We start from the raw sequence: 25,928 nt of genomic DNA on the forward strand, positions 1-25,928 counted from the left end.
TTGGCAGCTAATAGAATAACATTAAAATATATAAAACTAAAAGCTGAAAGAACTGAAAGGAGAAACAGACAAGTCCGCACTCATAGTGAAAGACTAAAATCCCACTCTCAATAACCAATAGAACACTAAAAAGAAAAAACATGATGCATGGACTATAAACATCATGCCTATCAAATTTGGCCTAATTGGCATATGCAGATCACTGCACTTAGCTTTTCAAGTGTACATGGCCTGGACCATAAGGCAAATATCACCAAATTTCACATCATTCAAATCATACAGTGTAGTCTCTGCTACAGTAGAATTAAACTAGATATAAATAACAAAAAAATTATTAAGAGAGACTCATGAATTAACCATAAACAAATATAGTCCAATGCTATATAAAAATGTCAGAATCAAAAAACTTCAGGAAAGAAGTAGAAAAAAAAACGACCTCAGAAGCGAGGACAGAACTGGAGGTGGCAGGAAGGCCAGTGCCTGTCTAGCACACATGAGGGGTTCTTATTTCCCTTCTTCTCAGCAAGCATTGTGTACCCAGGACTGAATGTGCCAGAAAGAGGCCCCCTTTTCTAATTTGTACAAAGGCACATAGAGGTGACTTCTGAAACCTCAAAGGAAAACAGGATAACACAGGTTATTTTAAAAGTGTTTTTAAGCATAAAAGCTAACTGGGTCGAACACAAAAGGATTCAGAAAATATTGTTCTTATGAGTCCTTCTTAGTGAACTGAGGGTGTTTTCTGCAACTGGTAGAGTTTTCAACCAAACAAACAAAAAATGGGGAAACTACCCTGCAACAATATGACTGGTGATAAGCAAGAAATTTTTGTATGTATCTATATACAACTAAAAGAAATGGGGTGATGAAGGAAAAGATGTCAATGTTATACTGAAAATACAGAAAAATTACAACAAACAAAAATAAGGAAGTACAAAGATATTGAGAAGTAGAGATGGTCTCATCTCTAAAGCTGAGTGATAAAGATCATAGATCATATAATGCTGAAGCCACGTAATAGAGGTAAAAGGGTAGACACTGAAAGAGCTTGTGTGTGTGTGTGTGTGTGCGCGTGTGTGTGTGTATGCACATTTTTTTTTCAAGACAGAGTCTCACTCTGTTGCCCAGGCTGGAGTGCAGTGGTGCGATCTCGGCTCACTGCAACCTCCACCTCCTGGGTTCAAGCGGTTCTCTTGCCTCAGCGTGAGTAGCTGGGATTATAGGCGCGCATTACCATGCCCAGCTAATTTTTGTATTTTTAGTAGAGACGGGGTTTTGCCATGTTGGACAGGCTGGTCTCGAACTCCTGACCTCAGGTGATCTGCGTGCCTCGGCCTCCCAAAGTGCTGGGACTACAGGCGTGAGCCACTGTGGCCAGCGAGATATTTTTGTGTAAAATTAGGTGATAGAGGACAGGAGGAGGAGAAGGAATATGGAATGTGGTACTTTTAGAAATGCTTATAGTTCAAAAGATAAAGCATAACTAAAAATATTTTATATAGTATAAATATAATAACAGTTACCACTAGGACAAAAATATAGACTTTCCAAAATATCAAGACCCTATAAAGAAAAAAATCAAAGAGAAGAAAGAGATCACATTATAAAATGGTATAAAATAAATTCAATGTTTGATAGCAGAGTAGAACAATACTTTAAAAAAAATTGGGCCAGGTGTGGTGGCTCACGCCTGTAATCCCAGCACTTTGGGAGGCCCAGGTGGGTGAATCACAAGGTCAGAAGATGGAGACCATCCTGGCTAACACGATGAAACCCCGTCTCTACTAAAAAATACAAAAAATTAGCCGGACATGGTGGCGGGCGCCTGTAGTCCCAGCTACTCGGGAGGCTGAGGCAGGAGAATGGCATGAACTCAGGAGGTGAAGCTTGCAGTGAGCCGAGATCGTGCTACTGCACTCCAGCCCGGGCGACAGAGAGAAGACTCTGTCTCAAAAGAGAAAAAAAAAAAAAAAAGAAAGAAAAATTGGACTTAGATGATGAAAACCCTGAGTACCCTGTCTTGACCACCACATATTATATACATGTAAAAAATTTCTCAAGTACCCCATCAATTTTGACAAATTTTTCAGATTATAAATAGAAATCTAAAATGAAAACACAACAGTAATGGCCATAATATACATAAGCTAAAGAAGCCACATCCACATGTTAAAGAAAATTGATTTTTAATGAGTAATTTTATAAATCAAAGTAATTAGAAAGATTGAAAATGAAAAGATGGGCAAAGTTACACAAGACAAATGCAATAGAAACAAAGCAGGCTGGGTGCAGTGGCTCATGCCTGTAATCCCAGCACTTTGGGAGGCTCAGGCGGGTGGATCACCTGAGGCCAGGAGTTCAAGACCAGCCTGTCCAACATGGTGAAACCCTGTCTCTACTAAACATATAAAAATGAGTTGGGCACGGTGGCTCATGCCTGTAATCCCAGCTACTCAGTAGGCTGAGGCAGGAGAATCGCTTGAACCTGGGAGACGGAGGTTGCGGTGAGCCAAGATCATGCCACTGCACTCCAGCCTAGGCAACAGAGCGAGACTCTGTCTCAAAAAAAAAAAAAAAACAAAACAACAACAACAACAAAAAGAACAAAGCAGAGGTGTGTTGTCTTATTAAGTGACCCAGTGAAATTCAGGTTACAAACACAGTAGAAAGAAAAAAAGAAAAGAGAGGAATTTTTAATGCTGAAGGGTGAAATTCAAATGAGGATATGAGAATAAGCCATATATCACAAAATATAAAAACAGTGTTTAAAAACAAAACTATAGTTGATACCAGGAGAATCAGATGGAACACATTAGCAGTGCAAGATTTCAATATGGTTTCTCAGCCTGCGGCAAATCATGGGGAAATAAAAGTAAGGCTATAGAAGATGGTGTAAGATAATTTCCAAAAGTAGCAATTATCCACCTATCCATCTATTTGTGGTGAGCCCTTTAAAATGATCCCCAACAATTCCCACGTCTTGGTCTATAAGTGTGTTCCTGGAACCCCTGCTGCTGAGTACCCACAGAATCTGTGACCTAATTCTCACCAATAGAATATGGAATAGGTTGCCAGGCACGGTGACTCACGCCTGTAGTCCCAGCACATTGGGAGGCCAAGGCGGGTGGGTCACTTGAGGTCAGGAGTTTGAGACCAGCTTGGTGAAACCCCAACTTTACTAAAAACACAAAAATTAGCTGGACATGGTGGTGCACACCTGTAATCCCAGCTACTCAAGAGGTTGAGACATGAGAATCACTTGAACCCGGGAGGCAAAAAAAAAAGAAAGAAAGAAAAGAAAGAACATGACGTAGATGAGGGCTGCCACTTCCTTAATCACTTTATGATACATTAGGCCATCTTAGGAGACCAGCACCAGAGATTCTCTTTTTTTTTTTTTTTTCTGAGATGGAGTCTTGCTCTGTTGCCCAGGCTGGAGTGCAGTGGTGCGATCTCAGCTCACTGCAAGCTCTGCCTCCCGGATTCGTGCCATTCTCCTGCCTCAGCCTCCCCAGTAGCTGGGACTACAGGTGCCCACCGCCATGCCCAGCTAAATTTTTTTTTGTATTTTTAGTGGAGACGGGGTTTCACCATGTTAACCAGGATGGTCTCCATCTCCTGATCTCATGACCCACCCGCCTCAGCCTCCCAAAGTGCTGGGATTACAGGTGTGAGCCACCGCGCCCAGCCCTACCAGAGCCAGAGATTCTCTTTATTGGTTTTTTGGCTTGAAGCAAGCGCCCAAGTTGAGGAAATCCAAGTGATAAGCAATAAATATATGTATGTATCTAGAGTGTACTCTAGGACCTGGAGAAAGGCTTTAGGGCCTAGGGGTGGCCTTTAGGTCCAGGAAGGAAGGCTGTAGGATTTGGGGGTATCCTCTAAAACCTGAAAGAGGCCTCTGAGACCTACAAGTGGACTTTGGGACATTGAGGGATGCCTCTAATATCTGGAAGAGGCTCTTGGGCCTCAGGGAGGCTCCCCTGAGCACCATCTGGGACCTACCTGTGACCTCTGAAACCTGCGGGCTTCCTTTAGGACCTGGGGGAGGCCTCTAGGATGTTGAGAAGGCCCCTAGGACCTGAGGGAGGCCTCTGGGACCTGGAGTGTACTCTAGAAAACAGGGGAGGCCTCTAGAACCTGAGGGAGGCCTTTAGGACCTGGGAGGGGCCTCTGGAACCTGGAGTGTACTCTCAGACCTAGGAGAGGCCTCTAGGATTTGGGGGTGGCCTCTAGGCTCCGGAGGAGGCCTCGAGGACCTAGAGTGCACTCTAGGACCTATTTGTAGCTTCTAGGACCTGGGAGCCCCCTCCAGCCCGCAGCCAGCAAAAATCCTCAGTGCTAAGCAAGGGATTGAATTCTGCGGACAAGGTAAATGAGCCTGGAAATAGATTCTTCCCTCAAGAAAAGGCTCCCAGGGAGAACACCGCTTGGCTTACACCTTGATTACAGTCTTAGCAAAAGACCCAGTGAACCTGGGCCTGATCCATAGAAAATAGGAGATAATAAATGTGAGTTGTTTTAAGCTACTACATTTGTAGCCATGTTTTACAAAGCAAGAGAAAACTCACATGCTAGCTGTTTATTTATATATACTTTCAAAGGAGTGAGTACAACATGAGATTTAACAAAATGGAATATATAATGAGCAAGAATAAAACAATAAATTCAAAAAATATAAGTAGCATTGAAACAATTATCTGATCACAATGCCATAAAACTGAGAGGGTAAAATAAGAAAACAAAAGGCCATTTCTCTTATAAGCTTAAAAAAAAACATATCTTTCTGAAATATCTTTGCTCACAATAGAAACCTGAGATAAATTGCTGATCATTTTGAGCAAAATGGAATTTATTCCAAGAATGTGTGTGGCCCAGTATTAAGAAATCTATTAATATCATTTAGTATATTGATAGAACTAAGAAAAATATTACCATTCCTTATTTTTTGTATATATTAACAAAATAGATACCAATGAATACTTTCTTAACATGATGAAATACAAGAACTCCAGCCAGAAAAAGGCTAGCACCTTATTAAATGGGTCTGCAAAAGTCAGAAAGGGAAGTAAGGGAAATGAAGGGAAGGGAAAGGAAAGGGAAGGACAAAGGAAAGGTAAGGGGAAAGACAAGGGAAGGAGAAAGGAAAGGGAGGGAGAAAGGAAAGGAAAGGAAGTAAAAGCAAGCAAGCAAGCTGACCTTCCCCCACCACAATTTAACATTGCATTAGACACATTTCTCAGTTCAATTAGAGAAAATAGAGACGACTGGGTGCTATGTCTCACGCCTGTAATCCTAGAGCTTTGGGAGGCTGAGGTGGGAGGACTGCTTGAGGCCAGGAGTTCAAGATCGGTCTAGGCAACAGAAAGCTAGACCTCATCTCTACAAAACATAAAAATTAGCAGGGCATGCTGGCATGCACCTGTAGTTTTGGCTATTCAGGAAGCTGAGGTAGGAGGTGGGAACTTCTGGCTTGAGCCCGGAAGTTCAAGTTCAAAGCTGCAATGAGCTATGGTGGCTCCACTGCACTCCTGCCTGGGCAACAGAGGGAGATCCTGTCTCAAAAAAGGAAAGGAAGACAGGAAGGAAAGAAAAGAAAGAGAGAATTAGAACTAAGAAGTATACCTAAATAACCCAATAGAATGAATTAAAATTTTGTATAATCAATAAGACAACTCAGAATATACTCTGAAGGAATGGAAAGCTACATCATGGTTTTGTATAGTAAGTATGTCAGTTCTCTCTAAACAAATTTGTAAGTTTAATGCCATCTCCGAAAAAATACCACTAGTATTGTTTCTACAATTTGACAAGCTAATTCTAGAATTCATAGAGAAGATCACCAAACACAAATAACCAGGTAAACTCTAAAAATGAAAAGTTATGAAAGTGAGATTTTTTTTCTAGTTATTTTAGGGTACAAAACCTCCATAATAAATTCAGCAAGATACTGTTGTGTTATAGGCAAATAAATGCTAAGGGAAGACTTTAGTGTTTTAAAATAGACACAAATACACAAGGGAATTTAATGTACAATGAAGGAAGGATCTCGAATCAGCACAAACAATAATAGACATTCAAATAAATAGAATAGGAACGACTGTGAAGTTACCCAAAAAAGGTAAAGCTGCATTCACAGACAATAGCAAACACCAAGATGATCAAGGATTTCAATATAAAACAAAAAATTCAAACTAGCAAGGTACAAAAATAAAAAACAAAGTGAATTCCTTTATAGTCTTTAAGTAGGAAAGGCTTTTCCGACTTTGGTTCAACACTCAGAAGTCATAAGCTAAAAGAATGATAAAAATGAATCCATTCAAAAATTCACAAGTGAAGTGAAAAGGGAGATGAAAAACTAGGAAAACTATTGGTCATTTACATCACAAAGAGTCAACATCCTTAATATACAAAGAGCTCAAAGAACTTCAGAAGAAACACACTGACCACAGTAGAACCATCACAATGAGTATAACTAGAAAATTAAAGAAAAAATATAAACAGCTTATGAACATATAAAAATAATTATCAGTTTTACTCATTGAAAGATAAATGCAAAATACAACTAAATAGAATTAAACTAAAACACCATTTTTTATCTCGCAGATTGACAACAAAATCCAAAGATTGGTAATACAGTGTTAGTAAGTTGTGATCAAAATAAGCACTGTCACCCTTTGCTGATTGGATGGTAATTGTTATAACCATTATGGAGGACAATTTGCAACATCTACTAAAATTGTGTATACACTTATCCCTTTGACCTAATAATGCCATTTCTGGGAATTTATGACAGATTCTTCATGTGACATTGTTTAGAAGAGCAACTTATGGGACCTAACCTGTGAATACATCAAGAGGGTTTAATGAAATACATTATGGTAAAAAAGAGAAATATCTTTTATGATACAGAACAATCCCCAAAAGTATGGTTAGCTAAAAACAGGTGCAGAATACTAAATAAAGCATTCTATCATTTCTGTAAAAGAAAGGGATGGAGGATAATAAAAGAGTGCATATTTTCTCCATTTACGTAAGAACCTGGGAAGGATTAGGGTTGCCAGACAAAATATAGGACACATAGTTAAATTTGGATATCAAACAATAATTTTTAAATATATGTATGTCTCTTGTAATATTTGGGAAATACTTCTACTTAAAAAGCATTAATTATTTATCTGAAAATTAAACTTAATCAGGAGTCCTATGTTCTTACTTGTTAAACCTGGCAATGCCAGGTAATACACCCAAGTAATTTGTAACAAGGTTTAGCTGTGTGGGTGCAGAAAATAGAGTCCTCAAGGGCAACCTGAGATAGGGCTGGATTATGAGTTTTTCCTTTATGCATTTTATGCTTTCTGAATTTTAGAAGATGTAATTGCATTACCTATTAAAATAATGTAAATACATAAAAACAAATATGAATAAAGTTAAATATTCCTATAAGTGGACTACTAGAAACCATGTGTCATTAATGGAGATTTCTCTTTTATATTCTGTTTATAGTGAAACCAGACTCCATCTATCACGTTATAATTTGAAAATATAAATGTCTGCAATTCAGTGAAAGCTGAAGCATTCTGTGATTTTTATGTTTTTAAAGTATCCCAACTCCACCTATCCTTCTTGTTGCCACTATTTTAACAGTGAAAACAAAAATCAAACATCTGACGTTTGGGATTGAGAATAAAAGTGTCATAAAGTATTATTCTTGAGAAAGCAGGCTCAGCCAGGTTTTTGAAATCTTCCCAAATCTTCTCAGCCTTTTGACAGCTTCTCAGATAACTCAGATGGCCACTCAGACATGTTGCTGTAGCAAGTACCAGCTGGGGAAAAAAAAAAAAAAATCAAAGAAAGGGTGTACCTTGGGACTTGTTAGTGTGGTGGGCCTCACACCTGGGAGACACACACACACACACACACACCTACACACACACATAAATTCATGTGCAGATGAGCCAATGTATAGAAGTAATTTAGGGTTTTCTTGATGATTAAAAACATGGGTTCTTATATATAATTCAAATGAGGACAATTTTTAAAAATTAAGCAACTCTGCTTAGCTATGGTCTCTAATAACATAATAAAATAATATAAAATTACACAATGAGATTGATTTTTTGACATAAATATCCTTATTGAGTTACTTATTTTAAAGTTAATATTCCCCCTTTTTTATGTAGGAAATATGACAAAATATAGAAAGTGAAATCCCGGGCTCCTAAATTTTAATACATCTTAAAAAATTTTTTCTCTTACTTTTTGAATATAAGTAAATGACCTGTTTAAGCATTCAAGTAATATGAGTGGGAAGGTATATTTTAAAAGGTAAATAATTTCTGAAGATATCATTGCTTGGCAAAATTGTAGGGCAGCCAAGGTACAGTTTTTCACTGTCATTTTGAAAGTAGAATTTATAAAAATGTCCTCAGCCATGGTCATAATCAGCTGAGAGATTCCCACCCTCCAACTCATGCCAGCTGGCTCATGTAGCCACAGATTTTTTTTGGCAAGTGGTCAAATACAACACACATTTTAAGCAGCTGGATTAACCTAATAGCCCTTTCATCTGTTTTACAGAGATAGAAGCCTGCTATTTAATTACAATCTAATTGGAAAATACATACACATGTATTCCTAATCAATAGGATTAATATGTAAAAATGTAACTTTGAAATTCCAAATAAACATTGTTAAAAGCAAAAGTTCCTAAAGTTTATAATTTTCTCCTTTTTTTATTTTTTGGCTATCATTTTATTTGAAAAGCACATAAAAGTCAACTGTTATCCTCCTGTATTAATGGACTGTCCTTTAATGTAAAAATCAAAATAGCAACACAACACAGAATATAAATTTTTATAATAAGATACTGGGATTCTTAGCTTAACATGCAGGGTTTTTTTTTCCTGTCTGAGATTATAATCAAAACAGTATTGCCCTTTCTTAACATTTTAGTCTCCATCAGGATGATATTTGCAGTGTTCTAAATGAGAACCATATGCTCTTCCCTAACCTATTTAACTGTGGTAGCCAGATGTTTGAATAAATTGTGAAGGACAGCTCTACCAGTTTATTCTAACAGCATAAAGCTGACCACTGCCAGCTCTCACACTGTCCTCGCCTTAAGTAACAGGAAAAAAAAAGTCTACATTTTGTAACATATGTGACTGTGCCTCATTATTTTGATCAATGTTAGACGGTGACACACTTTCAGTGAAACAAACAAAAATTCTTTTAGAAAATTTATAGGGTTCAAATGTATTATAAAAACTAGTATCCTGGTTGCAATTATACTAAAGTCATGGTGAAATTCATAATAGTTTTATTATCAGCTACAGCCATAATTTTTCAGTGGACATTCTTTTGATTCTGCACATTTATTATAATAATGGATTCCTTAATATTAAAGACTTTTGCTGTCAGGGCCATGCCAAGCAGATAAAACAGACTAGATATTATCTTTTGAAGCAAACCTTTAAGGTATCCAACTCACTATGTAACCTGTCTGGACTGACACTCTTTTCTACATATTAATAATTGGTTTACTTGAAACTGTAACTAATTGTAACTATTTACTTATTACTGTTTTGAGGGAAAATTCACGTTTAGTATACACTTTCACAATAAACACAGAAGCAAATACCCTTATATATGTATTTACAAATATTTCTGGACAAGTAAGCTAAATCTCTTAGAATGATTTCAGATTAAAACATAGCAGCAACACAAATATGTGTCTACTCAAAGAATGAAGAGAAATAGAAATTGTAATTAGGTGGAATAATACAAAATCTTTTAAATTTGGAAAATATTTTTGAATGGAATTCTTTCGAGCAAGGACAATATCATACAGTCTGTATGCAATATGTAATATATAAAAGTTAGTTATATGTGATGTGGTGTAACAGTATATGAAGGTGGAATGTGGCAAGCTAAAATTACATTTGAAGAATTAAACCACTGAAAATGATATGAAGATCTAAAAAGTTAATAAGATGGATGCCAAAAATATTCAAGGAAAAAAAGCTAAGGGAAAATAAGAAAAAAAGAATAAAGTATTATAGAACTAGTAGAAAACAAATAGCAAGATGATAAATTTAAACCCAACCATATTGAAAAACACATTAAATGTAAATGGCCAAACACTATAATTAAAAAGCAAAGATTGTCAGAATGAATTAAAAAAACAGGCTCTAACCATATGCTGTCTATAAAAATAAAAAAAAATTTAATATACAACCCTAGATTGATTATGAGTCAGATAATGTCAAAAGATATATCATACAAACACCAATCAAATAAAAGCTAAGGTGGCTATCTAAATGTCATAAAAGTTAGTTTTAGAAAAGCAGATATTATCAGGATTAAAATTAATATTTTGTAAGTATAAAAGTGTCTATTTGTGAAGAAAATAAATGTGAAAGAAGATTTAAAAACAGATTCAAAGCACCTGAAACAAAAATAATAGAACATAGAGTATGTGTAGACAAAATATATGTAAATTTTCACACATTTCTGGGTTTTTTTACATTATTATTATACTTTAATAATGGGATACATGTGCAGAATGTGCAGGTTTGTTACATAGGTATACACGTGCCATAGGGGTTTGCTGCACCCATCAACCCATCATCTACATTAGTTATTTCTCCTAATGCTATCCCTACCCCAGCCCCCAGCCCCCAACAGGCCCCAGTGTGTGATGTTCCCCTCCCTGTATCCATGTGTTCTCATTGTTCAGCAGCCACTTATGAGTGAGAACATGTGGTGTTTGGTTTTCTGTTCCTGTGTTAGTTTGCTGAGAATGATGGTTTCCAGCTTCATCCATGTCCCTGCAAAGAACAAGAACTCATCCTTTTTTATGGCTGAATAGTATTCCATGGTGTATATGTGCCACATTGTCTTTATCCAGTCTATCATTAATGGGCATTTGGGTTGGTTCCAAGTCTTTGCTATTGTGAATAGTGCTGCAGTAAACATACGTGTGCATGTGTCTTTATAGTAGCATGATTTATAATCCTTTAGGTATATACACAGTAATGAGATTGCTGGGTCAAATGGTATTTCTAGTTCTAGATCCCTGAGGAATTGCCACACTGTCTTCCACAATGGTTGAACTAGTTTACACTCCCACCAACAGTGTAAAAGCATTCCTATTTCTCCACATCCTCTCCAGCATCTGTTGTTGCCTGATTATTTAATGATGGCCATTCTAACTGGTGTGAGATAGTATCTCATTGTGGTTTTGATTTGCATTTCTCTAATGACCAGTGATGATGAGCTTTCTCTCATATGTTTGTTGGCCACATAAATGTCTTCTTTTGAGAAGTCTGTTCATATCCTTTGCCCACTTTTTGATGGGGTTGTTTTTTACTTGTAAATTTGTTTAAGTTTGGTATATACCTACTGGAATTGTTGGGTCACCTGGTAAATAAAATTTCTATAAGAAACAACATTACTACCAGCAAAATATGAGCGCCAGTTACTCAACATCCTCCTTAATAACACTTGATATCATCAGTCATATTTTAGCCATTTTTGTGAGTATGTACCCGTTATGGTACTGATTTGCATTTTCCTAATGACTGATGATATTAGTGAGCATCTTTTCATGTGCTTATTTTCCATGTGAATGTTTTCTATGGTGAAGTATCTATTCAAATACCAAATTCTGATAATATATTATCATTATACAGAAATACAATTCATTTTTGCATAGTGGCATTGCAATTGTAACTTGCTAAACCAATATGCTTGCTCTAGAAGCAATTTTGTAGATTTCCTAGGATTTTCCACATAGATGATCATGTCATTGGTGAATAAAAAAGTTTTACTTATTCCTTTTTGATAAATATTTATTTAAAATTTGCTTTCTTAATTTACTAAGTCGTACTTCCTTTTGAATTAAAGTGATGACTGAATATTCTGGCTTTGTTCTGGATCTTGGGGGTGGTGGAGAGGAAGCATTCTGACTTTCATCATTATATAGGGGTTCATTCTAAGTTTTCATAGGTGCTCTTTATCAGATGAAAGATTCCTTCTATTCCTAGTTTGCCAGTAGTTATTATCCTAGATGTGTGTTAATTTTTATGTATCTTATGCATTTATTGAGATTATTATTCCTTTTAATTTTGGTTCACTAATATGGTAAATTAATTTGATAGATGTTTGCATGTTAAACCAATCTTCATACACTGTGGGTGGAAATGTAAATTAGTACAGCCATTATGGAAAAAAGTATGGACGTTTCCCAAAAAACTAAAAATAGAACTATCATATGATCCAGCAACCCAACTACTGGGTATTTATCCAAAGGAAAGGAAATAATTATATCAAAACAAGACCTGCACTCCATGTCTACTGCAGCATTATTCACAATAGCTAATATATGGAATCTACCTAAATGTCTATCACAAATAAATGAATAAGAAAATGTGATTATATATACACAATGGAACACTATTCAGCCATAAAAAGAATGAAATCCTAACTTTCCTAGCAATATTGATGAGCCTGGAGGAAATTATGTTAAGCAAAATAAGTCAGGCACAGAAAAATGAATACCACATGTTCTTACTCATATGTGTGGGCTAAAAATTAATTTTGAGCTCTTGGAAGTAGAGAGTAGAATTGTGGGTATTGGAGGCTAAGAATGGTAAAAGGGATGGGAAGATTGGGTGATGTTTGTTAATGGCTGTAAAATCACAGGTAGACGGGGAATGAGTTCTGGCGTTCTGTAGCACTGGAGGCTGAATATGAACTATAATTTATTGTATATTTTCAAAATGTTAGAAGAGAGGATTGTCAATATTTGCAACGCAAAGAAATAGTAAATGTTTAGGGTGATGATATGTTAATTACTCTGATTTGATCATTACATGTTGTGTGCATGTATCAAAATATCACTCGGTAGCTGATAAATATGTATAATTATGTGTCAACTAAAAGTAAAAGGAAAATATTTCTTGTTAATATGGTAAATTAACTTGATAGATTTTGAAATGTTACACCACTCTTTTATTTCTGGGATGAATCCCACTTGATTATGCTGTATTCATTTTAATCATTGCCAGATTTGATCAGCTACAACTTTGCTAAGAGTATATGTGTCTACAGTTATGGGAAATATTGATTTGTAGTTTTTACTAATGTTTTAATCTAGTTTTGATATCAGGATAATGCTAGTCTTCTAAAATTACTTGTGATCACTTCCCTCTACTTCATTTTTCTGGAAAAGGTGTCTGTAAAGTTGGTATAATTTCCTTTTAAATATTTTATAGAATTGCTTAAGAATCCGTCCGGACCTAGAATATTCTTTGTGAAATTTTTTTTTTTTTTTTATTGCCATGAGTAAGATTTTATTTTATTTTTTTATTTTTTTCTTTTAATTTTTTTTCTCTTTTTTCTTTTTATTATTATTATTATTATTATTATTATTATTATTATTATAATACTTTAGGCTCTATGGTACATGTGCACAACGTGCAGGTAAGTTACATATGTATACATGTGCCATGCTGGTGCGCTGCACCCACCAACTCGTCATCTAGCATTAGGTATCTCTCCCAATGCTATCCCTCCCCCCTCCCCCCACCCCACAACAGTCCCCGAAGTGTGATGTTCCCCTTCCTGTGTCCATGTGTTCTCATTGTTCAATTCCCACCTATGAGTGAGAATATGCGGTGTTTGGTTTTTTGTTCTTGCGATAGTTTACTGAGAATGATGATTTCCAATTTCATCCATGTCCCTACAAAGGACATGAACTCATCATTTTTTATGGCTGCATAGTATTCCATGGTGTATATGTGCCACATTTTCTTAATCTAGTCTATCATTGTTGGACATTTGGGTTGGTTCCAAGTCTTTGCTATTGTGAATAATGCCGCAATAAACATACGTGTGCATGTGTCTTTATAGCAGCATGATTTATAGTCCTTTGGGTATATACCCAGTAATGGGATGGCTGGGTCGAATGGAATTTCTAGTTCTAGATCCCTGAGGAATCGCCACACTGACTTCCACAAGGGTTGAACTACTTTACAGTCCCACCAACAGTGTAAAAGTGTTCCTATTTCTCCACATCCTCTCCAGCACCTGTTGTTTCCTGACTTTTTAATGATTGCCATTCTAACTGGTGTGAGATGGTATCTCATTGTGGTTTTGATTTGCATTTCTCTGATGGCCAGTGATGGTGAGCATTTTTTCATGTGTTTTTTGGCTGCATAAATGTCTTCTTTTGAGAAGTGTCTGTTCATGTCCTTCACCCACTTTTTGATGGGGTTGTTTGTTTTTTTCTTGTAAATTTGTTGGAGTTCATTGTAGATTCTGGATATTAGCCCTTTGTCAGATGAGTAGGTTGCAAAAATTTTCTCCCATTTTGTAGGTTGCCTGTTCACTCTGATGGTAGTTTCCTTTGCTGTGCAGAAGCTCTTTAGTTTAATGAGATCCCATTTGTCAATTTTGGCTTTTGTTGCCATTGCTTTTGGTGTTTTAGACATGAAGTCCTTGCCCATGCCTATGTCCTGAATGGTAATGCCTAGGTTTTCTTCTAGGGTTTTTATGGTTTTAGGTCTAACATTTAAGTCTTTAATCCATCTTGAATTGATTTTTGTATAAGGTGTAAGGAAGGGATCCAGTTTCAGCTTTCTACATATAGCTAGCCAGTTTTCCCAGCACCATTTATTAAATAGGGAATCCTTTCCCCATTTCCTGTTTTTCTCAGGTTTGTCAAAGATCAGATAGTTGTAGATGTGTGGCATTATTTCTGAGGGCTCTGTTCTGTTCCATTGATCTTTAATGCTTTACTCAACACATTCAATAAAGAAGGCTTGATTCATGTTATCTCTTTCTTCTTTATTGAACTTCAGCACTTGGCATTTTTCAAAGAAATTGTTTAATCTAAGGTATTGCATTTTTTGCCAGGAAGTTATTTATCATATTTTCATATTGTAGGATATGTCTGTAGGAGATGTCATGATGCTGTTATTTTATTCTTGATGTTTATATTTTTTCTGATTAGTCTGAAAATATGATTATCAATTTTTTAAATGTTTTCAAAGAACCAACATTTGATGTTATTTATGTTTCCAGTATTTTAATTTTTTTCCTTTTTTTTTTTTTTTTTTTTTGAGACAGTTTCACTCTTGTTGCCCAGGCTGGAGTGCAATGGCCTGGTCTCAGCTCACAGCAACCTCCGTCTCCCGGATTCAAGCCATTCTCCCGCCTCAGCCTCCGGAGTAGCTGGGACTATAGGCATGAGCCACCACAAACGGCCAATTTTGCGTTTTTAGTAGAGACGGGGTTTCTCCATGTTGATCAGGCTGGTCTCGAGCTGTGAACCTCAGGTGAGCCTCGGCCTCCCAAAGTGCTGGGATTACAGGCATGAGCCACCAAGCCTGGCCTTTCCTTTTTTATTATTTATTTTGTTCTGACAAATTCAGATTTAATTTACTCTTCTTGATTTAACTTTTTAATGCTGAATGTTAATTCATGTTTTGAGACTTTAATCTGTTATTGTAATTTCATACTAGAATTTTCCCCAGAGTACAGTCAGTTGTATAGCATGTATTTGTACATGTTGCATTTTAATTTTCATTAAACTAAAATATTTTTAATTCATTTGCAATTTCCTTTTGACTCATGATTTATTTAGAAATGTGTTGCTTAATTTCCAAACATTTGAAAAATTTCCAGATATTTGTCTGTTGTCTCTACCTTAATTCTGTTGTAATCTGATAACATATTTTATATGATATAAATTCTCTTATATGCATTGAAACTAATTTTGTGGCCCCAGATATGGTCTATTTTGTGAATGTTCCCTGTATATTTTTAAATAATGTATATTTTGCTGTTGCTGAGAGCAGCATTCTATAAATATTAATCAGTTTACATTGGTTGATGGTATTATTCAAGTCTTCTTTATCCTTACTAATTTTCTGTACAATTATTTTAATTAGGCGTAAGGCAAAATAATTCTGGATTTGTCTATTTCTCTTTTCAGCTCTTTCAGTTTTGCTTCATATATTTTGTAATTAAATCCATGTGTATTTAGGACTATTATGTCTTCTTGATGAGTTGACTCCTTTATCATTAAGAAATAATTGTCTTTATTCATCATAATATATCTAGTTCTAAAATGTTCTCTCTCTGATCAGCATACCTACTTCAGCTTCCTTTTGGTTAATGCCTGCATGACGTAGGTTTTCTCAACTTTATAAACTTTTAACCTATGTGTGCTTTTATTTTTAATGTGTTTCTTATAGATGGTCCTGGTTGATCTTGCCATTTATATCCAGTATGATACTTTGCTTTTTACTTGTGTTTAGACCATTTAGATTAAATGGAATTATTGATCTGATTATACTTCAATCTACCATCTTGCTTTTTGTTCTTTTTTTCTCACTTTATTTTAGACTGAACACTTTAAAACTTATTATTGCCTTATCACTCCTAATAGTATATAAGTTGTCCCTCTTTGTTTTATTTTGTAGTGATTATTCTTGAACTTGCAATTCCTATTTTTTTAAACTTGTAACTGCCTATGTTCAAATAATACTATAACACTTCACATATAGTGTAGGAGTCCTACAATGGTGTTCTTTTATTTCTATATTCTCTTCTTTTTTAAACTATTTAGTCCCACATTTTACTTTTATGTATGCTATAAGTTACACAATATATTATTACTATGTTTGGTTTATACCATAAATTGTCCTTACAATAAATTTTAAAGTGTGGTAAATGTATTTTATATTTACACTCCAAATTTTGAAAAATTTCCCTAAATTATCATATATTTTGTTCACAATCCCATCTTTCAGGGACTCTGCTTAGGCTGCCTGATATTGTACCACAGTTTCCTGATGCTCTGTTTATTCCTTTGCAGTCTTGATTCTTTTCATCTCCCTATTAGTGTTTTTTATTTCTGTATTATCAAGGTTACTGGTCTTTACTTTTGCTATCAAACATCAAACTGATAATAACCCAATTATGTATATTTATGTATATTTTTTATTTCTAATGCTGTATTTTTATCTCTAGATACTATATGTCTTTTTTTTTTCTTTTTTTTGGACGGAGTCTCACTCTGTAGCCCAGGCTGGAGTGCAGTGGCGCGATCTCGGCTCACTGCAAGCTCTGCCTCCCGGGTTCGCGCCATTCTCCTGCCTCAGCCTCCCAAGTAGCTGTAACTATAGGTGCCCGCCACCACGCCTGGCTAATTTTGCTTTTGTATTTTTAGTAGAGACGGGGTTTCCCCGTGTTAGCCAGGATGGTCTCGATCTCCTGACCTCGTGATCCTTCCGTCTCCGCCTCCCAAAGTGCTGGGATTACAGGCGTGAGCCACTGCGCCTGGCCCGACTGATTCATTTTTAAAGTAATAAAACTACAATTCTAAAACCATTAAAATTCAATAATTTAGTTTCTGTGTAATTCAGAACAATATTCACTCACAAATTCATAAAGTATGATTTGTATTTTTGAAAAGTAACATCATGCTTTGCTAATGATAACAACATGTCGCTTCCCATTAATTACACTGGTCTCACACCATATTCATTTGGAATCAGGAACTAAGTTAAAATTAAAATATACATCATTAAATTCCCATAGACCTACTTTTTTTTTTTTTTTTGAAACAGAGTCTCACTCTGTCGCCCAGGCTGGAGTGCAGTGGCGTGATCCACTGCAATCTGCATCTCCCAGGCTCAAGGAATTCTCCTGCCTCAGCCACTGAAGTAGCTGGGATTACAGGTGCACACCACCACGTCTGGCTGCTTTTTATATTATTAGTAGAGATGGGGTTTCACTATGTTGGCCAGGCTGGTCTCAAACTCCTGACCTCAGGTGATCTGCCCACCTCGTCCTCCCAAAGTGCTGGGATTACAGGCGTGAGCCACCGCGCCTAGCCAGACCTACTTTTTACAACTGTATGTGCAGTGTACATATAAATTTAATCGATAACTATGATTGCCAAACAAAAACCTAGGGATGAAAAGGATGAAAAAGAAAAGAACATTAGAAAAGTTAATAGGGTCAGCAAGTAATAGAATCACATAAGATGAAATAGAGCACATTCGCTTTAGGATCAAAACGTTTTTCCACATCCTGTATATTTTCATTTCTAATTTGGAGGTGAACAGACCACCCTCTAGTGCATAAAGAAGCATGTCAATTAACCAAATTTAGGATGCTTTGCCTTCAGAAGAAAGCAAAAAGCATTCTGCAGGGTGTTTTTTTATAATCTTCCTTTACGAGATTTTAATTCAAATTTAAGAGATTAGCTTAGAATTTTCAAAATTTTACATATTTCCGTGTCTTAGTGTTTTATTCTTATGTAATATTTGTAACATAGATAGAACAGGAATTCATAATTCTACTTAAAAATATCGAAGCTGAAGTTTGAATGTAGCGTGATCTACCTGGATAAGCTGTATTAATAGCCAAGTGATGATATTAGAACGCAAAGTCTGATGTTGGCAGTGAGGTTCTTTGTATCAAGATAACAATGATAGAACTTTCTACAAGACAAAGCGACTAAGACTGCTCTTAGATTGTTAACGACTATCATGTTGCAGAATGTCCATTTTCCTCATTTGGGAAAAACTTTTCCAGATATTTTAGCCTGTAATCCTGATAGTAGTTACTAAGATCATTGCAGAGGAATAAAAACAAAATCTTCATAATTTATTAAATGAATTTTCATTTCAAAATAACAAAACCAAATAGCATAGATACACTTCCTGAAGATAAAATTGCCAAGAAGTTCTGGAAGGAAAGTTTTCAGTGTATGAAAAAAAAAATTCTATCCTCTTAACTGTATCATTTTCCAGTAAGTACTAGAAAATGTCCCACTTTGAGGGTATTAGGGAAATTCCTAAATGCCTCTTTGGTTTTGTGGTGTGAATTTATGTAGAATCTCCATTAACTTTCTATTTTGCTAAGAAACTATTTAGTCCCATTTATTCATTGTGAATTTTTGTTTTAGTGACTAAGATGGAGATGAAGACTAACCCAATCACCTAATCTAATTTTATCTCATCACCTCAAAAACATATTTTTACACTTATTACCTAAAGGGTAATTAGAGGGAATGGTAGTGTGGTTTAGCGGTTAGAGACTTGGGCTGAGAATTAAAGAACCTAGTCTCTTTCCTCCCACTCCCTGCACTGACTCTATGGCATTGGGTTGACCCTTGGCCTCCTATAAATGCAGAGTTTTCAAAAGGAAAAACCAGCACTTCACCAGAGGTGATGAAGCTAGCATTTTTCGGAATAGAGCTGTTATGTAATTGTCTTGGACAGCTACAATTTATTTTGAGGTTTTATAATTAATGGTAGATTTTTGTGCAGCTATTAAGAGATCATGATCTGGGGTGAGCAAAAGGCATATTCGCTGACTGGCCTTGTTTTACTACTGCATGCCCATGAAGGCAGATGGGAATCTGGAAGACCTTCTTGGTTTTAGAAAACAACCCAGGTACTGAAAAGGTTGACAGTATCAAATTTATTTTGCTGTTGACCTAATCCACAATGCTCTCTAGATAATAGTATGCTATTGTAGCTGCTGTTCATTCATAAGTACTAGCAGATTTGGAGAAAAAGCAGAATGTGTCTCCACCCCTGACCCCTACACACCTTCAAATCCAATGAAAAGAAAGAAAGTAAACAAAAAAGGAGAAGATAATTCATGCACACTAAAATTGGGATAAGAGCTAAGTTCATACCTCAAACTCCAGAAAATATTAACTGTCAATAGTACAATTTGAACTAGGTTGAGGAAGCACGTTAGGAACCTATCAAAAACATTTGAACACAGTAAACAAAGACAAACATTTTTGACAAATGCTACCTGTATTCCCCCAAAGTGTATTTTAATCCACACAATTGTTGCTCATAGAAATTAAAGAAAAAATGAATTCCCTGGCATAAATATAAGACAACAGGATGACATAAATGAGAATTGACATATAAAAAGAACAAATTACAGGAGAAAAATAAAATATTAAAACATAAAATGAAACATGAGCAGAACTGACCCTGAAGAAAATAAAATTAATAACACTAAGATCTAAAACAATTAGAGCAAGCATAAAGAATTCTTACAAGTCAACAACAGACAGATAAAATTTCCAGTTTAAAATTAAACAAAGGATTTGAATAGACTTTCTCCAAAGAAGGTATGCAAATTGCCATAGGCACATAAAAAGATGTTTAACATCATTAGTCCTCAGGGAAATGCAATCAAAACCACAGGAAAAAAACCACTTCACACCCACTAGGACAGCTAAAATTTTTAAGACACACAGTATCAATGACTATGTGAAAAAATGGGAACCTCATACATTGTTTGTGAGAATGTAAAATGACAGTCACTTTGGAAAAGAGTCTCATCCAATCAAGATTAGACCCAGCAATTCTACTCCTCAGTATATACCCAAGAGAAATGAAAACATAGGTCCACACAAAACTTATACACAAATGTTCATAGCAGCATGATTCATAATAGCCAAGAAGTGGAAACAGTCCGAATGCCCATCAAATGATGAACAGGTAAACAAAATGTGATGTATTGCATACAATGGAATATTATTCATCCTTAAAAATAATGAAATGGGGGTAGGGAGAGATCAACAGTTTGAGCACAGAGGATTTTTAGGAAAGTGAAACTGTCCTGTATGATAGTATAATGATGCATACATGTTATTATACAATTGTCCAAAACTATAAAATGTACAGTACTAACAGTGAATGCTAATAGAACAATGGACTTTGGGTGATTATGATGGTTCAGTGTAGGTCCATCAGTTGTAACAAATGCACCACCCTAGTATGGAATATTGATAGTAGGGGAGGCTGTGCATGGGTAGAGGCTAGGGGTATATGGGAAATCTCTGTGCCTTTTTTTCAATTTTGCCATGAGCCTAAAAAATTGTCTGTGAAAAAATTAAAAAGAAGTTAAATTCTGACATCTGCTGCAACACTGATGAACCTTAAAGATGCTATGCAAAGTGAAATAAACCAGACACAAAAGGACAAATATTGTATAATTCCAAATAAGGACACATTCTGAGGTTCTGGATGGACATCACTTTTGGAGAGACAAAACCCAGTTTGCTCTCCATCTCCTACTTCTCTGACCTCACTTTCTATTACTCTTTTATGGTCACTTGGTTTCAGCCCGGCTGGTTTTTGCCCTTCCTTTAACATACTAAGCAAGCTCTTGCTTCAAGGATTTCATGCCTATTTATATTCTTTCTTCAATTTTTGAGTTACGTATCACCTTCTCAGTGAAGACTTGTCTGATTAATAAAAGTTGCACTCCTGCTCAACTCTCCTGATTCTCTTTCCATGTTTTATTATCAGGATTTTTATTTTTGTACATTTCTTGGTTAATAGAGTAAGTGAGAAGAAATCAATCATTCATATAGATGCCCAAAAGACAATTTATAAAATTCAACACCCAGCTTCTCATTCAAAACTTAGCTAACATACGTTTCATTCCACAACAAATAGATATTTAGTATATTATAAAAACATGCAAAAATGCATAACTGACCTAGCAGAAATAAAGTGTAATCTCCAGGTACCAGAAAAAGGAGGGAATCTGTAGCCCAAAAGCAAGCCAGCAAGTTAATGATTCAGTTGTTCAAAGGGGTATTTCGGACATGGACATAAGCCCTTTTTCTGTGCTTTTATAGTTATACTGTATTCTTGAGAAATTTTAAGCCTAGAGGAAGAGAAAGACATGTAATTAGCAATACTACAAAACATTAGCCTCTAAACCAAGTGCAAGTTGTAATGGCAAATTGCCTGCTCTCGGAAGGCAGGCAATATATTATGTAGCAGTGGTGTTTAAGCAACAGGCAATGGAGGGAACAGAAGCAAGCTGAAGAGGGTGGCCAATATAAGATATTTAAAGTAAAAATTGGAAATAATTAAAAATGGGAAACAAATCAATGTTATCTGTAGTTGAATGAATGTCTGGCTGGCTTTGACTTCTAAAGACCTAATTACAATAGCATAGGGAAACTCATCCTTTCTTGATGGGTTGTCAGTGTCAGTCCTGTTCAACATTTGTACCAACCTCAGACAGCGAATGAGGACTCCTTCCACTATGCTGTGTCTCCCCAGGCTCCTCATGTCAATTATCTAATTAAAATCCATGTTCTCTAAGTTCCCTCACAAACCCAAATTCCTGGGCAAACCACATGACAATGGAATACAAACAATACCTATCTTGCCTGTTTAAAACATGGTATGAACCCTTCAGTATTTAGAAAAATAGGTACCCTGATTTATTTACTTAATATCACATAACATTTATTTAAAATCTGTGTATGCCAGGTCTATGCCAAATGAGGGATAAAATGGCAGAACAAAAAGGAGCAGTGAAGACAGCCACTGACCAAAGTGACCAGAGTTTATGACAAAAATTATGAAGGCAATTAGTGGAGATCATTATCATAGAAAAAGAGCAGTACTAGTGGCCTGTACTGCTCTTAGATAAGGGTTGTCAGGAGAGGCCCCAAGTTGACAAAAAAAAAAATCTATGTTCAAGGTTGGTTTATATCCTGTTTTCACGTTAGGTCAGTATGGCATTTTAGTATATTTGAATTCACTTGGTTGTTCAGTGTTTAATGTTGTTATTAAATGGTCCTAATTACCATTTGTAAACTTAGCACAATTCTATCTATAATTTAAATGATGTTTTTGAACATGATTGTCATCTGAAAAATTACACCTGCAAAAATTGCTTATAATTTTTAAAAAAAATAAAACAGATTACCAGAGGATTTCTACCCAATATTATAATGCATTCTAAAACTATCTTATATAAAGCAGAGTGATGCTGGTAGAAATAAAACAATGAAGCAAAAATTCTTGAAAGTTATCCAAATTACCGAGGCATTTTACAAATTTATTTTTATTTTTTATCTTATTATAATTATTTTTATTTTACTTTAAGTTCTGGGATACATGTGCAGAATGTGCTCGTTCGTTACATAGGTGTATATGTGTGCCATGGTGATTCGCTGCACCTATACACCTGTCACCTAGGATTTAAGCCTCACATACATTAGGTGTTTGTCCTGATGCTCTCCCTCTCCTTGCTCCACCAACAGGCCTGGGTGTATGTTGTTCCCCTTGCTGTGTCCCTGTGTTCTCATTGTTCAACTCCCACTTATGAGTGAGAAAATTCAGCGTTTGGTTTTCTGTTCCTGTGTTAGTTTGTTGAGGATGATGGCTTCTAGCTTCATCCATGTCCCTGCAAAGGACATGATCTCATTCCTTTTTATGGCTGCATAGTATTCCGTGGTGTATATGTGCCACATTTTCTTTATGCAGTCTATCATTGATGGGCATTTGGGTTAGTTCGATGGCTTTGCTATTGTGAATAGTGCTGCAATAAACATACGTGTGCATGTATCTTTATAATGGAATGATCTATATTCCTTTGGGTATATACCTAGTAATGCAACTGCTGGGTCAAATGGTATTTCTAATTCTAGATACTTGAGGAATCACCACACTGTCTTCCACAATGTTTGAACTAATTTACATTCCCACCAACAGTGTAAAAGCATTCCTATTTCTCCACAGGCTCGCCAGCATCTGTTGTTTCCTGACTTTTTAATAATTGCCATTCTGACTGGCGTGAGATGGTATCTCACTGTGGTTTGGATTTGCATTTCTCTAATGATCAGTGATGTTGAGCTTTTTTTTGGCCACATAAATGTCTTCTTTTGAGAAGTATCTGTTCATGTCCTTTGCCCACTTTTTGATATGGTTTTTTTTTAATTGTAAATTTGTTTAAGTTCCTTGTAAATTCTGATTAGACCTTTGACAGATGGATAGATTCTAAAAATTTTCTCCCATTCTGTGGGGTTCCTGTTTACTCTGATGATAGTTTATTTTGCTGTGCAGAAGCTGTTTAGTTTAATTAGATCCAGTCTGTTAATTTTAGCTTTTGTTGCAATTGCTTTTGGAAATTTCATCATAAAATCTTTGCCCTCGCCTGTGTCCTGAATGGTATTGCCTAGGTTTTCTTCTAGGGTTTTTATGGTTTTGGGTTTTACATTTAGGTCTTTAATCCATCTTGAGTTAATTTTTATATAAGGTGTAAGGAAGGGGTTCAGTTTCTGTTTTCTTCATATGGCTAGCCAGTTTTCCCAGCACCGTTTATTAAATAGGGAATCCTGTCCCCATTGCTTGTTTTTGTCAGGTTTGTCAAAGATCAGATGGTTGTAGATGTGTGGTGTTAATTCTGAGGGCTCTGTTCTGTTCCATTGGTCTATATGTCTGTTTTGGTACCAGTACCATGCTGTTTTCATTTATAGTTTGAAGTCAGGTAGCATGATGCCTCCAGCTTTGCCCTTTTTGCTTAGGATTGCCTTGGCTGTACGGGCTCTTTTTTGGTTTCATGTGAATTTTAAAGTACTTTTTTTTCTAATTCTGTGAAGAATGTCAATGGTAGTTTGATGGGAATAGTGTTGAATCTGTAAATTACTTTAGGCAGTATGGCCATTTTCATGATATTGATTCTTCCTATCCACAAGGATAGAAAATTGTTCCATTTGTTTGTGTCCTCTCTTATTTCCTTGAGCAATGGTTTGTAGTTCTCCTTGAAGAGGTCCTTCACATCCCTCATAAGCTGTATTCCTAGGTGTTTTATTCTCTTTGTAGCGGTTATGAAAGGGAGTTCATTCATGATTTGGCTGTCTGCTTGTCTGTTGTTGGTGTATAGGAATGCTTGTGATTTTTGCCCTTTGATTTTGTACCCTGAGACTGCCGAAGTTGCTTATCAGCTTAAGGTGCTTTTGGGCTGAGATGATGGAGTTTTCTAAATATAAGATCATGTCATCTGTAAACAGAGACAACTTGACTTCCTCCCTTCCTATTTGAATACCCTTTATTTCTTTCTCTTGCCTGATTGCCCTGGCCAGAACTTCCAATGCTATGTTGAATAGGAGTGGTGAGAGATGGCATCCTTGTCTTGTGCCGGTTTTCAAAGGGAATGCTTCCAGCTTTTGCCCATTCAGTATGATCTTTACTGTGGGTTTGTCATAAATAGATCTTACTATTTTGAGATATGTTCCATCAATAACAAGTGTATTGAGAGTTTTTAACATGAAGAGATGTTGAATTTTATCGAAGGCCTTTTCTGCATCTATGGAGATAATCATGTGGTTTTTGTCACTGGTTCTGTTTATGTGATGAATTATGTTTATTGATTTGCATATGTTGAACCAGCCTTCAATCCGGAGATGAAGCCGACCTGATCATGGTGGATAAGCTTTTTGATATACTGCTGGATTCAGCTCGCCAGTATTTTATTGAGGATTTTCACATCGATGTTCATCAGGGATATTGACCTGAAGTTATCTTTTATTGTTGTGTCTTTGCCAGGCTTTGGTATCAGGATGATGCTGGCCTCATAAAATGAGTTAGGGAGGATTCCCTCCTTTTCAATTGTTTGGAATAGTTTCAAAAGGAATGGTACGAGGTCCTCTTTGTGCCTCTGTTAGAATTCAGCTGTGAGTCTGTCTGATCCTGGGCTTTTGTTCGGTTGGTGGCTATTTATTACTGCCTCAATTCCAGAACTGGTTATTGGTCTAGTCAGGGATTTGACTTCTTCCTAGTTTAGTCTTGAGAGGGTGTATGTGTCCAGGAATTTATTCATTTCTTCTAGATTTTGTAGTTTATTTGTGTAGAAGTGTTTATGGTATTCTCTGATGGTAGTTTGTATTTCTGTGGGATCAGTGGTGATATCCCTTTTATCATTTTTTATTGTGTCTATTTGATTCTTCTCTCTTTTCTTCTTTATTAGTCTAGCTAGTGGTCTATTCATTTAATTAAGTTTTTCAAACAACCATCTCCTGGATTCATTGATTCTTTGAAGGGATTTTCATGTCTCTGTCTCCTTCA

The sequence above is a fragment of the Pongo abelii genome, chromosome 14 (assembly GCF_028885655.2).
Source record: "Pongo abelii isolate AG06213 chromosome 14, NHGRI_mPonAbe1-v2.0_pri, whole genome shotgun sequence".
In the NCBI taxonomy this organism is placed as follows: Eukaryota; Metazoa; Chordata; class Mammalia; order Primates; family Hominidae; genus Pongo; species Pongo abelii.